The sequence below is a fragment of the Pristiophorus japonicus genome, unplaced genomic scaffold, assembly GCF_044704955.1.
Source record: "Pristiophorus japonicus isolate sPriJap1 unplaced genomic scaffold, sPriJap1.hap1 HAP1_SCAFFOLD_298, whole genome shotgun sequence".
NCBI lineage: Eukaryota > Metazoa > Chordata > Chondrichthyes > Pristiophoridae > Pristiophorus > Pristiophorus japonicus.
Window position 1 is genome coordinate 460,999 of NW_027252757.1, and position 12,560 is coordinate 473,558.

At 46.6% G+C, this 12,560-nt stretch overlaps 1 protein-coding gene and 1 pseudogene across 1 annotated transcript in view; one reads left to right on the plus strand and one right to left on the minus strand.

Moving 5' to 3' along the window:
- The window catches only part of LOC139248866 (zinc finger protein 235-like), a 161,450-nt gene extending 158,257 nt beyond the window's left edge, over positions 1 to 3,193 (plus strand). The window contains exon 3 of the transcript XR_011591107.1: positions 2,851 to 3,193. The gene's annotated coding sequence lies outside the window, so the exon portion shown is untranslated. The remainder of the gene's footprint in view (positions 1 to 2,850) is intronic.
- The window catches only part of LOC139248877 (zinc finger protein 420-like), an 89,953-nt pseudogene that overhangs the window by 44,476 nt on the left and 32,917 nt on the right, over positions 1 to 12,560 (minus strand).

A 12,560-nucleotide genomic window follows, 5' to 3' on the forward strand; every position in this document is an offset into this window, starting at 1 on the left:
CTGGAGACAGAAACAGAGCAAATTTCACTGGATAGTTGCAAGTGTTTCATTCCTTTCCAAGCGAAGGACATAACCAGTGAGAGAATGAGATATTTATTAACCTCATGGCAGGTATAGGTACAGAAACATAGAAACATAGAAACAAAGAAAAATAGGTGCAGGAATAGGCCATTCGGCCCTTCTAGCCTGCACCGCCATTCAATGAGTCCATGGCTGAACATGCAACTTCAGTACCCCCTTCCTGCTTTCTCACCATACCCCTTGATCCCCCTAGTAGTAAGGACTTCATCTAACTCCCTTTTGAATACAGTTTCACTGTTGCCATCACTGGCACCAATTATCACACACGGGGGTAAATCTCAGGAGCTTGTGTGTGATGGTGAGGTGATCACTGGACAATAAAGCTACGAGACTGGTGGAGGGCTGCTCATTATCCCCAGTGTGATTTAGTCCCCTTTCCCACTGAATACTGCGGACAGACATGGTCACCTTGGTAACAGAATGGTCAGTGTGACATCACTTTCTAAACAAGAGCACACAAGACAATGGGTTATCAATAAATGGTAAAGGTATTAAACACTCTGCAATTACATTGTGAAGAAAATGGAAATAAAATGCTGGAAAATAATTGCTGAAGATAATAATTTATCTATGGTATTGACTAGTAACCTTTAAGAATGATGTGTTTTGTTTACACACACACAAACATATATATATATATATATATAGCAAAGGCTCTGTGTGTGCGCTTTTCAGTTGTTCTGCAACACCCGATGTATAAATTTTCTGTGGACTTTTGGACCCTGCGGCAGCCTATCCGGCGGTGCTTGCTGGGTCAGGATAGAAAGAGACCGCGCGCTGTTTCTCCTCCCACTGCCTGGGGGAATGGGGCAGATATTTAAAGGGGCAGCGACTCCCCTTTCTCTGCCGATTTATAGTTAAAGGGACAGTCCGGTTTATCTTGGGGTGTCGGAGGACTTCACTAACAGAGCTCCCATTAACAGTCGCTCCCTTCTGTACTGTGCAGTGATTGTAAAGCTGTCTATTTCTTGACTTGAGCCTTTCTAAAATGTCTCACTGTTTTTGATGTTCCAGTGACGAAGGTTTCGGTTAAAAGTGGAGTAAAATTTGTTTCAAAATATTCTGTTCTTACCCTCTTTCAACCCCACCAAATTTTAGAACACTCTGCAGTACTGACTGGGAAGTTCCCAAGTTCGTTCCTTGATCTGGGCTGTTAGTTGATCTCAGCCAAGGCAGCAGTTCAAGGGTTATAATTGTCCTCAGTACCACTGGGCTAAATATGAGTAAAATCAGCCAGTGTCCCTGCTCTTCATACCGATCCAGTGACCTCAACTGGGAAGTGTGTGGATAAGAACATAAGACATAAGAACATAAGAATTAGGAACAGGAGTCGGCCATCTAGCCCCTCGAGCCTGCTCTGCCATACAACAAGATCATGGCTGATCTGGCTGTGGACTCAGCTCCACTTACCCGTCCGCTCCCCGTAACCCTTAATTCCCTTATTGGTTAAAAATCTATCTATCTGTGACTTGAATACATTCAATGAGCTAGCCTCAACTGCTTCCTTGGGCAGAGAATTCCACAGATTCACAACCCTCTGAGAGAAGAAATTCCTTCTCAACTCGGTTTTAAACTGACTCCCCCGTATTTTGAGACTGTGCCCCCTAGTTTTAGTCTCCCCTACCAGTGGAAACAACCTCTCCGCCTCTATCTTGTCTATCCCTTTCATTATTTTAAATGTTTCTATAAGATCACCCCTCATCCTTCTGAACTCCAACGAGTAAAGACCCAGTCTACTCAATCTATCATCAAAAGGTAACCCCCTCATCTCCGGAATCAGCCTAGTGAATCGTCTCTGTATCCCCTCCAAAGCCAGTATATCCTTCCTTAAGTAAGGTGACCAAAACTGCACGCAGTACTCCAGGTGCGGCCTTACCAATACCCTATACAGTTGCAGCAGGACCTCCCTGCTTTTGTACTCCATCCCTCTCGCAATGAAGGCCAACATTCCATTCGCCTTCCTGATTACCTGCTGCACCTGCAAACTAACTTTTTGGGATTCATGCACAAGGACCCCCAGGTCCCTCTGCACCTCAGCATGTTGTAATTTCTCCCCATTCAAATAATATTCCCTTTTACTGTTTTTTCCCCCCAAGGTGGATGACCTCACACTTTCCGACATTGTATTCCATCTGCCAAACCTTAGCCCATTCGCTTAACCTATCTAAATCTCTTTGCAGCTGTGTCCTCTACACAACCCGCTTTCCCACTAATCTTCGTGTCATCTCAAATTTTGTTGCACTACACTCTGTCCCCTCTTCCAGGTCATCTATGTATATTGTAAACAGTTGTGGTCCCAGCACCGATCCCTGTGGCACACCAGTAACCACCGATTTCCAACCCGAAAAGGACCCATTTATCCCGACTCTCTGCTTTCTGTTCGTCAGTCAATTCTCTTTCCATGCTAATACATTTCCTCTGACTCCGCGTACCTCTATCTTCTGCATTATTTGAGGAAAGGATTTGAGGCTGTGATGCCTACCACAGTGGAAATCCTGCTGGCACTCACTGAGTCGACTGACGGTGAGGCACTAGAGGTTAAATAATGTCTGTGGAATTGCACACAGCCAGATTCAGCACTTCCTGGAGATAAAAAATCTCAGATGCTGAAAGGAATGTTGATTTTTAGACAGTGAGGATGGAGGGAGAGTGTCTAGAATAAGGAGGGACAGGAGGGGACAGAATGTTCTGTAGAATCTAGAATTGTCTGTTCTGAATTTCTATCCTGTACTTAAAGTAACAACGTTTGTCACCACCATTTATTTGCAGGGTATTAGAAGGGGAGGATCTGCAGCTGGGAAACTCAATCCAAACATCGCCTCAAGATTTGACAGATTCCCAGATTGATCAGGATCACCTTATCATCAGCCTTTGTAAAAACACCAATCACAGCGGGGAGAAACAGGACACATGTTGTGTGTGTGGATACATCTTCAACCAATCGTTCAGCCTGTGAGACTCGTGTACCCACCTGACTCAACACTAAATGTGGGGACAGTGGGAATGGATGGTGTTGTACATGGAAAGTGATTCAGTCGCTCATCTCATCAACTGACATTTGAGTAATTAGATAACAGACTTTCTCCTGTGAATATAGAGCTGGTTTATTGGGCTGTGATGTGTTTACTTATTCATCTTGTTGACTCTAAACCATCGGCAATTATTTGATGTGATCAGTTTATACATACATATTTTAAAAAATACATTTGCTGAGTGGATTCAAATACAAATTGAAACCAGGTTTGCAGGCGTTATGCTCCAATCACACAGCGAAGGTGAGAGAGACGCTGTGGGGCACACGCTAAGTCCAGTATCTGAAGGTGATTAACAGACTGGGTTTTATGTTTCGTGATCCTGGGCGTGTTACCAACACCTTCCCTAGATACCAAGGCTAGGAGAGGCACTCTGGAAGGTATGGGGAACTGGAACTTGTCCCAGAGAGTAACCGAAGATATGAGAACTGAAATAATCTAGAGTTAAAAAGGAGAAAAAGACCCAAAATGGTGCAGTTGGTAACAGAACATAAATCAGTCTCCTCTTATAGTGGAGACATCAAATATTGACACACTTTGTTATTTGAAATATCAAACTATTAAACTCCAGCCTAGTTATAGGGCTTAACATCAGCAGAAACAAACCCCAACTGACAGAATGAACACGATTCAGTCAGGATGTGATTAACAGCAATTACAGTAGAATCCAACTCCTGCAGTCACTTGTGAACTCGTTGGTATCTCAGCAGGTGGGATGACCGAGTGAATCCCTTCCCACATACAGAGCAGGTGAATGGCCTCTCCCCGGTGTGACTGCGATGATACATTTCCAGTTTATAAGGTTGGGTTCAGTTCTGCACCCACTGTGCGCAGATGAGAATAGAATCAATGAGCTGCTCATTTTCTCTGCTGGATACTGGGCCTTCTGTGCTGGCCCAATAGGGTGAGCCCGGGCTGGCCCAATAGGGTGAGACGGACTGGCCCAATAGGGTGATGTAATGACCAAAACTGTGTGAGTACTCCAGCTGTGTCCTAACTAGTGTTTTACACAGTTCTAGCATAACCTCCAGAGGGAGGTGGGAGTCTGGAACTTACTGCCCGAAAGAGCAGCAGAGGCAGAAACCCTCATCGCATTTACAAAAGTACTTGGATATGCACTGGAAGTGCATTAACCTGCAGGGCTACGGACCAAGAGCAGGAAAGTGGGATCAGGCTGGAGAGCTCTTTTTCGGCCGCACAGACATGATGGGCCGAATGGCCTCGTTCTGTGTTGTAAACTGCTATGATTCCATGTCACCAATCTCCTCCTGTCTGATATAATATTGCGAAGCACAGTGGAAGGCCAGAAGATTGGGAAATTTTTAGAAACCAGCAAAGGACGACTAAAAAAATGATAAAGACAGAGAAGATAGCATATGAGAGCAAACTAGCAAGAAATATAAAAACAGACAGCAAGAGCTTCTACAGGTATATAAAGTGGAAACAAGCGGCTAAAGTAAATGTTGGTCCCTTGGATGATGAGACTGGAGAATTAATAACGGGAAACACGGAAATGGCACAGATTTTGAACAAATATTTTGTATTGTTCTTCACGGTAGAGGACACTAAAAACATCCCAACAGTTGATAATCAAGGAGCTATTGCGGTGGTGAGGGTGGGGTGAGGGGGGACTTAAAACAGTCACTATCACTAGAGATAAAGTACTCAGCAAACAAATGGGACTAAAGGTGGACAAGTCCCCTGGACCTGATATCATGCATCCTAGGGTCTTAAAAGAAGTGGCTGCAGAGATAGTGGATGCACTGGTTGTAATCTACCAAAATTCCCTGAATTCTGGAGAGGTCCCAGCGGACTGGAAAACTGCAAATGTAACACCCCTATTCAAGTAAGGAGGGAGGCAGAGAGCAGGAAACCATAGACCAGTTAGCCTACCATCTCAGTGGGAAAATACTGGAGTCCAGCATTAAGGAAGTAGTAGCAGGACATTTAGAAAATCATACTGCAGTCAGGCAGTCAGCATGGTTTTATGAAAGGGAAATCATGTTTTGACAAATTTGCTGGAGTTGTTTGAAGATGTAACGAGCAGAGTGGATAAAGGAGAACCAGTTGATGTTGTATATTTGCATTTCCAGAAAACATTCGAGAAGGTGTCACACAAAAGGTTACTGCACAAGGTAAGAGCTCAAGGGGTTGGGGGCAATATATCAGAATGGATAGAGGATTGGCGACCTAACAGAAAACAGAGTCAGCATAAATGGGTCATTTTTCGGTTGGCAAACCGTAACTAGTGGGGTGCCGCAGGGATCAGTGCTGGGGCTTCAACAACTTACAATTTATATTAATGACTTGGATGAAGGGACTGAGTGTAACGTAGCTACATTTTCTGATGATACAAAGATAGGTTGCTGTGAGGAGGACGCAAAGAATCTACAAAGGGATATAGATAGGCTCAATGAGCGGGCAAAAATCTGGCAGATGGACTATAATGTGGTAAAATGTCAGGTTATCCCCTTTGGTAGGAAAAATAAAAAAGCTAATTATTATTTAAATGGAGACAATTACAAAATGCTGTAGTGCAGAGGGATCTAGGGGTTCTTGTACATGAAACTCAAAAGATTAGCATGCAGGTAAAGCAAGTAATCAGAAGGCAAATGGAATGCTGGCCTTTATTTCAAGGGGGATTGAGTATGAAAGTAGGGAAGTCCTGCTACAATTGTACAGGGTATTGGCAAGACCACACCTGGAATACTGCGCACAGTTTTGGTCTGGACTTGTCTCCATTCCCGTGCCAAGGGGATTGCTACACCAGACGGGAGGGGCAACGGATTTCCCACCAATTCCCATTCCCCTTCTTTCTGGTGGATAATGGAGGGGCCACTGTGTGTAATGTGCAAGTCAGTAAGAATTGTCAGCAAGCTCTTTCTAATTGGAGATTTTATTCAGTGGAAACTTTCAAACACTATTGTAGATTTTGTACCAAAGATCAGTTTTGGATTAAAGTAAAAGTTCATAATTTTATTGCAAACTGAATTTCTGTTGAGAGTCGCTGAATTAAGGGGAAAGATAACACACAGCGTTTCTTAAATGAACACTGCAGCCCCGAGAAAACAATCAGCAATATATCCAGAATATTAAAGTCCAGCCCAGTTAGAGGGTTATCAGCAGAAACAAACCCCAACTGTCAGAATGAACATGGTTCAGTCGGGATGTGATTAACAGCAGTAATAACAGCAGATTCCAACTCCTGCAGTCACTTGTGAACTCGCTGGTGTGTCAGCAGGTGGGATGACCGAGTGAATCCCTTCCCACACTCAGAGCAGGTGAATGGCCTCTCCCCAGTGTGAACTCGTTGGTGAGCTACAAGGTGGGATGACTGAGTGACTCCCTTCCCACACTCAGAGCAGGTGAACGGCCTCTCCCCAGTGTGAACTCGCTGGTGTATCAGCAGGTTGGATGACTGACTGAATCCCTTCCCACACTCAGAGCAGGTGAATGGCCTCTCCCTAGTGTGAACTCGCTATCTGTCAGCAGGGTGGATGATGTAGAGAATCCCTTCCCACATTCAGAGCAGGTGAATGGCCTCTCCCCAGTGTGAACTAGTTGGTGAGCTACAAGGTGGGATGACTGAGTGACTCCCTTTCCACATTCAGAGCAGGTGAACGGCCTCTCCCCAGTGTGAACTCGCTGGTGTCTCAGCAGGTGGGATGACCGAGTGAATCCCTTCCCACACTCAGAGCAGGTGAATGGCCTCTCCCCAGTGTGAACTCGCTGGTGAGCTACAAGTTTGGATGACCGAGTGAATCCCTGCCCACACACGGAGCAGGTGAATGGCCTCTCCCCAGTGTGAACTTGCTGGTGAACTACAAGGTCGGATGACTGAGTGAATCCCTTCCCACACTCAAAGCAGGTGAACGGCCTCTCCCCAGTGTGAACTCGCTGGTGTCTCAGCAGGTGGGATAACTGACTGAATCCCTTCCCACACTTAGAGCAGGTGAACGGCCTCTCCCCAGTGTGAACTCGCTGGTGTCTCAGCAGGTGGGATGACTGAGTGAATCCCTTCCCACACACGGGGCAGGTGAACGGCCTCTCCCCAGTGTGATTGCGTTGATGAATTTCCAGCTCAGACGGTGATCTGAATACCTTCCCACAGTCACCACATTTCCACGGTTTCTCCATGATGCGGGTGTCCTTGTGACTCTCCAGGTTGGACGATGGGTTGAAGCCTCGTCCACGCACAAAACACGTTTACAGTTTCTCCGCACGGTGAATAGTGCGATGTTTTTTCAGGCTGTGTAACTGGTTAAAGCTCTTTCCACAGGCAGTGGAACACTCACTCGGGTGTGTGTGTGTCTCGGTGCCTTTCCAGTCACACTGACATTTGAAATCTTTTCCCACAGGCAGAACAGGCAAACATTTCTCCTTCCACTTTCAAAGGCCGATGATATTCAGGTCCTGAAGAATCGATTGACTCCGTCAGATCTTGATGCGATGTTTGGTTTGTGCTTCCTGTCTGAAAATCTCCCCTTCCAATATTCTGTAAAAGGAGATAATAAAACTCATCACTGTCAGTACAAGACAGAAATTCAGAATAGACAATCTAGGGACCAAGTTTCGACAGGAGTTGCTCCTATTTTTTTGGAACAACTAGTTTTTTTTTGAGTATCCTAGAAATCGCAATTCTCCCCATTTAGTTTATTCCAGTTTCAGTCGGTTAGTTCAGTTTTTTTTTTAGTTCAGTTTCTTTTTAGTTCAGTTTTTTTTTCCAAAAGAGGGCGTTACCAGCCACTTACGCCTGTTTTGGCCATTGAAGTAAGTTTAGACAGCGAAAAGTTACTCCAAACTAACTTAGGCCTGAGTCAATGTCCACTTTGATATGCTCAGAAAAACCTTGCGGACACTTTAGCAATCAGGTGCAGGTAGCCAGAGTTAAGGGGAGGGGGAAGTGAACTTAGAGGGAAGTTAGAGGATTTTCCAAACATTTCACTTTTAAAAATAAAGAACCATCATCAATAATAAATGATCAATAAATCAATCAATAAATAAATCAATAAACAAAAAAAATCAATAAATCAAAAATTAGAAGTTCCTACCTCACCTACTGCAGCACCGATGCGTTGGGGAGCACCGGGAGCCCTCCAGCAGCACACGGCCCACACTCAGCCCTGCCTGCCTGCCTGATTACATTTTCAAGGGGAAGAGCTCGGGTGTGCCTCGCCGTCGAGGAGGTGGTCCGGTGGGGCCCGCTGCCGAGGAGGTGGTCGGGCGGCCCCATCGCGGAGGAGGTGTTCAGGCGGGCCGGCGCGGAGGCCTTAAGGTAAGAGCAGTGGTGGCGAGGTGAGGCCCGAGGTTGGGCAGCGGCGAGGGGCGGTGAGGCGAGTCCCGAGGTTGGGCAACGGCGAGGGGTGGTGAGGCGAGTCCCGAGGTTGGGCAGCGGCGAGGCGAGGGGCGGTGAGGCGAGGCCCGGGTTTAGGCAGCAGCGAGGCGAGGGACGGTGAGGCAGGCAGGCCACTTGGCCAGGGATAGGGTCACCCGGAGCCACGATGCGCTGGAAGGGCCAGGAACTACTGCGCACGCGCGCAGCTGCCGGCACTTTTTCGGCGAAGGGCTGTAGCTCCGCCCCCCACTGCTTCTGCTGCGCTGCACCCAGTCCAAAGCAGGCCTGATCATCGTGGAGAATCACGAGGTGAGTATTAGGTGCGCTTTTCCTTCCAGAAAGTCGGCGGACCTCTCGGAGGTGTACCATTCTACGGGTCGGTCGAAACTTGGCCCCCGAGTTTCCATAGAACATACTTTCCTCTCTTGTTCTTACAAAGCTGTAAATCCCTGTCCCACACATTGTCCCTCCTGCTGTGCTGAAATCCAAAACCATCGCACATTTCTAGACTGTTTCTCCTCCACTCCTAGTTTTCACCACCAATACTGGCTGGGTTCAGTTCTACATTCACTGGTTCCCCTCCCTCTCCTCCCCTGAAGGTGCTGACTCTGGCTGGGTTCTGTTCTACACTCACCAGTTTCTCTCCAGTAGTGACCTATGTGCCCAATCTCCCTGTGTGAACCTCAACAGTGAGTGTTGACAGGCTTTTCCACTGTCCTCACCTGAGGCCTCACACGTGCATTTTCCAGCAGGGTCACTGGACCCTCCTCCCAATTACTCAGTTTCTAAACGATAAGCGGATAATGGGTTATGGGGAGTGGGCAGAGAACATAAGAAATAGGAACAGGAGTAGGCCATACGGCCCCTCGAGCCTACTCTGCCATTCAATAAGATCATGGCTGATTCGAGCATGGACTCAGCTCCACTTACCCGCCCGCTCCCCATAACGGTTGAGATACTGTCTATTTCTGTCTTAAATTTATTCAATGGCCCGGCTTTCATAGCTCTCTGAGGCAGATTCCACAGATTTACAACCCTCAGAAGAAATTTCTCCTCATCACAGTTTTAAATGGGCGGTCCCTTATTCTAAGATTATGCCCTCTAGTTCCAGTCTCCCCTATCAGTAGAAACATCCTCTCTGCATTCACCTTGTCAAGCCCCCTCATAAATCTTATATGTTTCTATAAGATCACCTCTCATTCTTCTGAATTCCAATGAGTAGAGGCCCAACCTACTCAACCTTTCCTCATAAGTCAACCCCCTCATCCCCGGAATCAACCTTGTGAACCTTCTCTGAACTGCCCCCAAAGCAAGTATATCCTTTCGTAAAATTGGAAACCAAAACTGTGCACGCAGCATTCTAGGTGTGGCCTCACCAATACCTTATATAGCTGTAGCAAGACTTCCCAGCTTTTATACTCCATCCCCTTTGCAATAAAGGCCAAGATACCATTGGTCTTCCTGATCACTTGCTGTTTCGGCATACTATCCTTTTGTGTTTCATCACAAGTACCCCCAGGTCCTGCTGTACTGCGGCACTTTGCAATCTTTCTCCATTTAAATAATAACTTGTTCTTTCATTTTTTTCTGGCAAAGTGCATGACCTCACACTTTCCACATTATACTCCAGCTGCCAAATTTTCGCCCACGCACTTAGCCTGTCTATGTCGTTTTGCAGATTTTGTGTGTCCTCCTCACACATTGCTTTTCCTCTCATCTTTGTATCATCAGCAAATTTCATTACGTTACAATCAGTCCCTTCTTCCAAGTCGCTAATATAGATTGTAAATAGTTGGGGTCCCAATACTGATCCCTGCGGCACCCCACTAGTTACTAGTTGCCAACCCAAGAACGAACCATTTATCCCGACTCTCTGTTTTCTGTTAGTTAACCAATCCTCTATCCATGCTAATATATTGCTCCCAACCTCCTCAATATTTCCTCATAAGTTTACACACTCATCTCTGAAATCAACCTCGTGAACCTCCTCTGAATAGCCGCCCCTCTCCTCCCCTGAAGATGCTAACTTTGGCTGGGTTCAGTTCTGCACTCACTGGTTCCTCTCCCCTCCCCTGAAGATGCTGACTCCGGCTGGGTTCAGTTCTGCATTCACTGGTTCCCCTCCCCTCCCCTGAAGATGCTGACTCCGGCTGGGTTCAGTTCTGCATTCACTGGTTCCCCTCCCCTCCCCTGAAGATGCTGACTCCGGCTGGGTTCAGTTCTGCACTCACTGGTTCCCCTCCCCTCCCCTGAAGATGCTGACTCCGGCTGGGTTCAGTTCTGCATTCACTGGTTCCCCTCCCCTCCCCTGAAGATGCTGACTCCGGTTGGTTTCAGTTCTGCACTCACTGGTTAACATAAAAACATAAGAAATAGGAGCAGAAGTAGGCCATACGGTCCCTCGAGCCTGCTCCGCCATTTAATACGATTATTTGTGATCCGATCATGGACTCAGGTCCACTTCCCCGTCCGATCCCCATAACCCCTTATCGTTTAAGAAACTGTCTATTTCTGTCTTAAATTTATACAAATGTCCCAGCTTCCACAGCTCTCTGAGGCAGCAAATTCCACAGATTTACAACCCTCAGAGAAGAAATTTCTCCTCATCTCAGTTTGAAGTGGGCGGCCCATTATTCTAAGATTATGTCCCCAAGTTCTAGTCTCTCCTATCAGTGGAAACATCCTCTCTGCATCCACCTTGTCAAGCCCCCCCATAATCGCATTTGTGTTTTGATAAGATCACCTCTCATTCTTCTGAATTCCAATGAGTAGAGGCCCAACCTACTCAACCTTTCCTCAAAAGATAACCCCCTCATCTCCGGAATCAACCTTGTGAACCCTCTCTGAACTGCCTCCAAAGCAAGTATATCCTTTCTTCAATATGGAAGCCAAAAGTGCATGCAGTATTCCAGGTGTGGCCTCACCAATACTCTGTACAACTGTAGCTAGACTTCCCTGCTTTTATACTCCATCCCCTTTGCAATAAAGGCCAAGATTCCATTGACCTTCCTGATCACTTGCTGTACCTGCATACTAACCTTTTGTATTTCATGCACAAGTACCCCCCAGGTCCCACTGTACTGCAGCACATTGCAATTTTTCTGCACTTAAATAATAACTTGCTCTTTGATTTTTTTCTGCCAAAGTGCGTGACCTCACACTTTGCAATATTATACTCCATTTCCCAAATTTTTGCCCACTCCCTAAGCTTCTGTCCTTTTGCAGATTTTGTGTGTCCGCCTCACTCATTGCTTTCCCTCCCATCTTTATATCGTCAGAAAACTTGGCTTTGTTATACTCGGTTCCTTGTTCCAAGTCGTTAATATAGATTGTAAATAGTTGGGGTCCCAGCACTGATCCCTGCAGCAACCGACTAGTTACTGATTGCCAAACCGAGAATGAACCATTTATCCTGACTCTCTGTTTTCTGTTAGTTAGCCAATCCCCTATCCATGCTAATATATTGCCCTCAACCACCTCAACATTTCCTCATAAGAACCCCCTCATCTCGGGAATCAACCTCGTGAAACTTCTCTGAATTGCCTCCCCTCTCCTCCCCTGAAAATGCAGACTCTGTCTGGTTTCAGTTCTGCACTCACTGGTTCCCCTCCCACTCCTCCCCTGAAGGTGCTGACTCTGGCTGGGTTCAGTTCTGCACTCACTGGTTCCCCACCCTCTCCTCCCCTGAAGGTGCTGACTCTGGCTGGGTTCAGTTCTACATTCACTGGTTCCCCTCTCTCTCTTCCCTGAAGGTGCTGACTCTGGCTGGGTTCAGTTTTAGACTCACTGGTTCCCCTCCCCTGAAGGTGCTGACGATGGCTGAGTTCAGTTGTATACTCGCATGTTCCCCTCCCTCCCATCCGCCCCTTCCCTTAAGGCGCTAACTCTGGCTGTGTTCAATTCCAGTCACTGTTTCCCCTTCCTCCCCTCTCCAGCAGGCAGAGTTTAGGGAGCTAGCAGGGAGATTAAAAAGCAGGACCTCAAAAGGTAGTAATCTCCGCATTACTCCCGGTGCCACGAGCTAGCGAGTACAGAAATAGGAGGATAGAGCAGATGAATGTGTGGCTGGAGAGATGGTGCAAGAGGGAGGGCTTTAGCTTCCTGACACATTG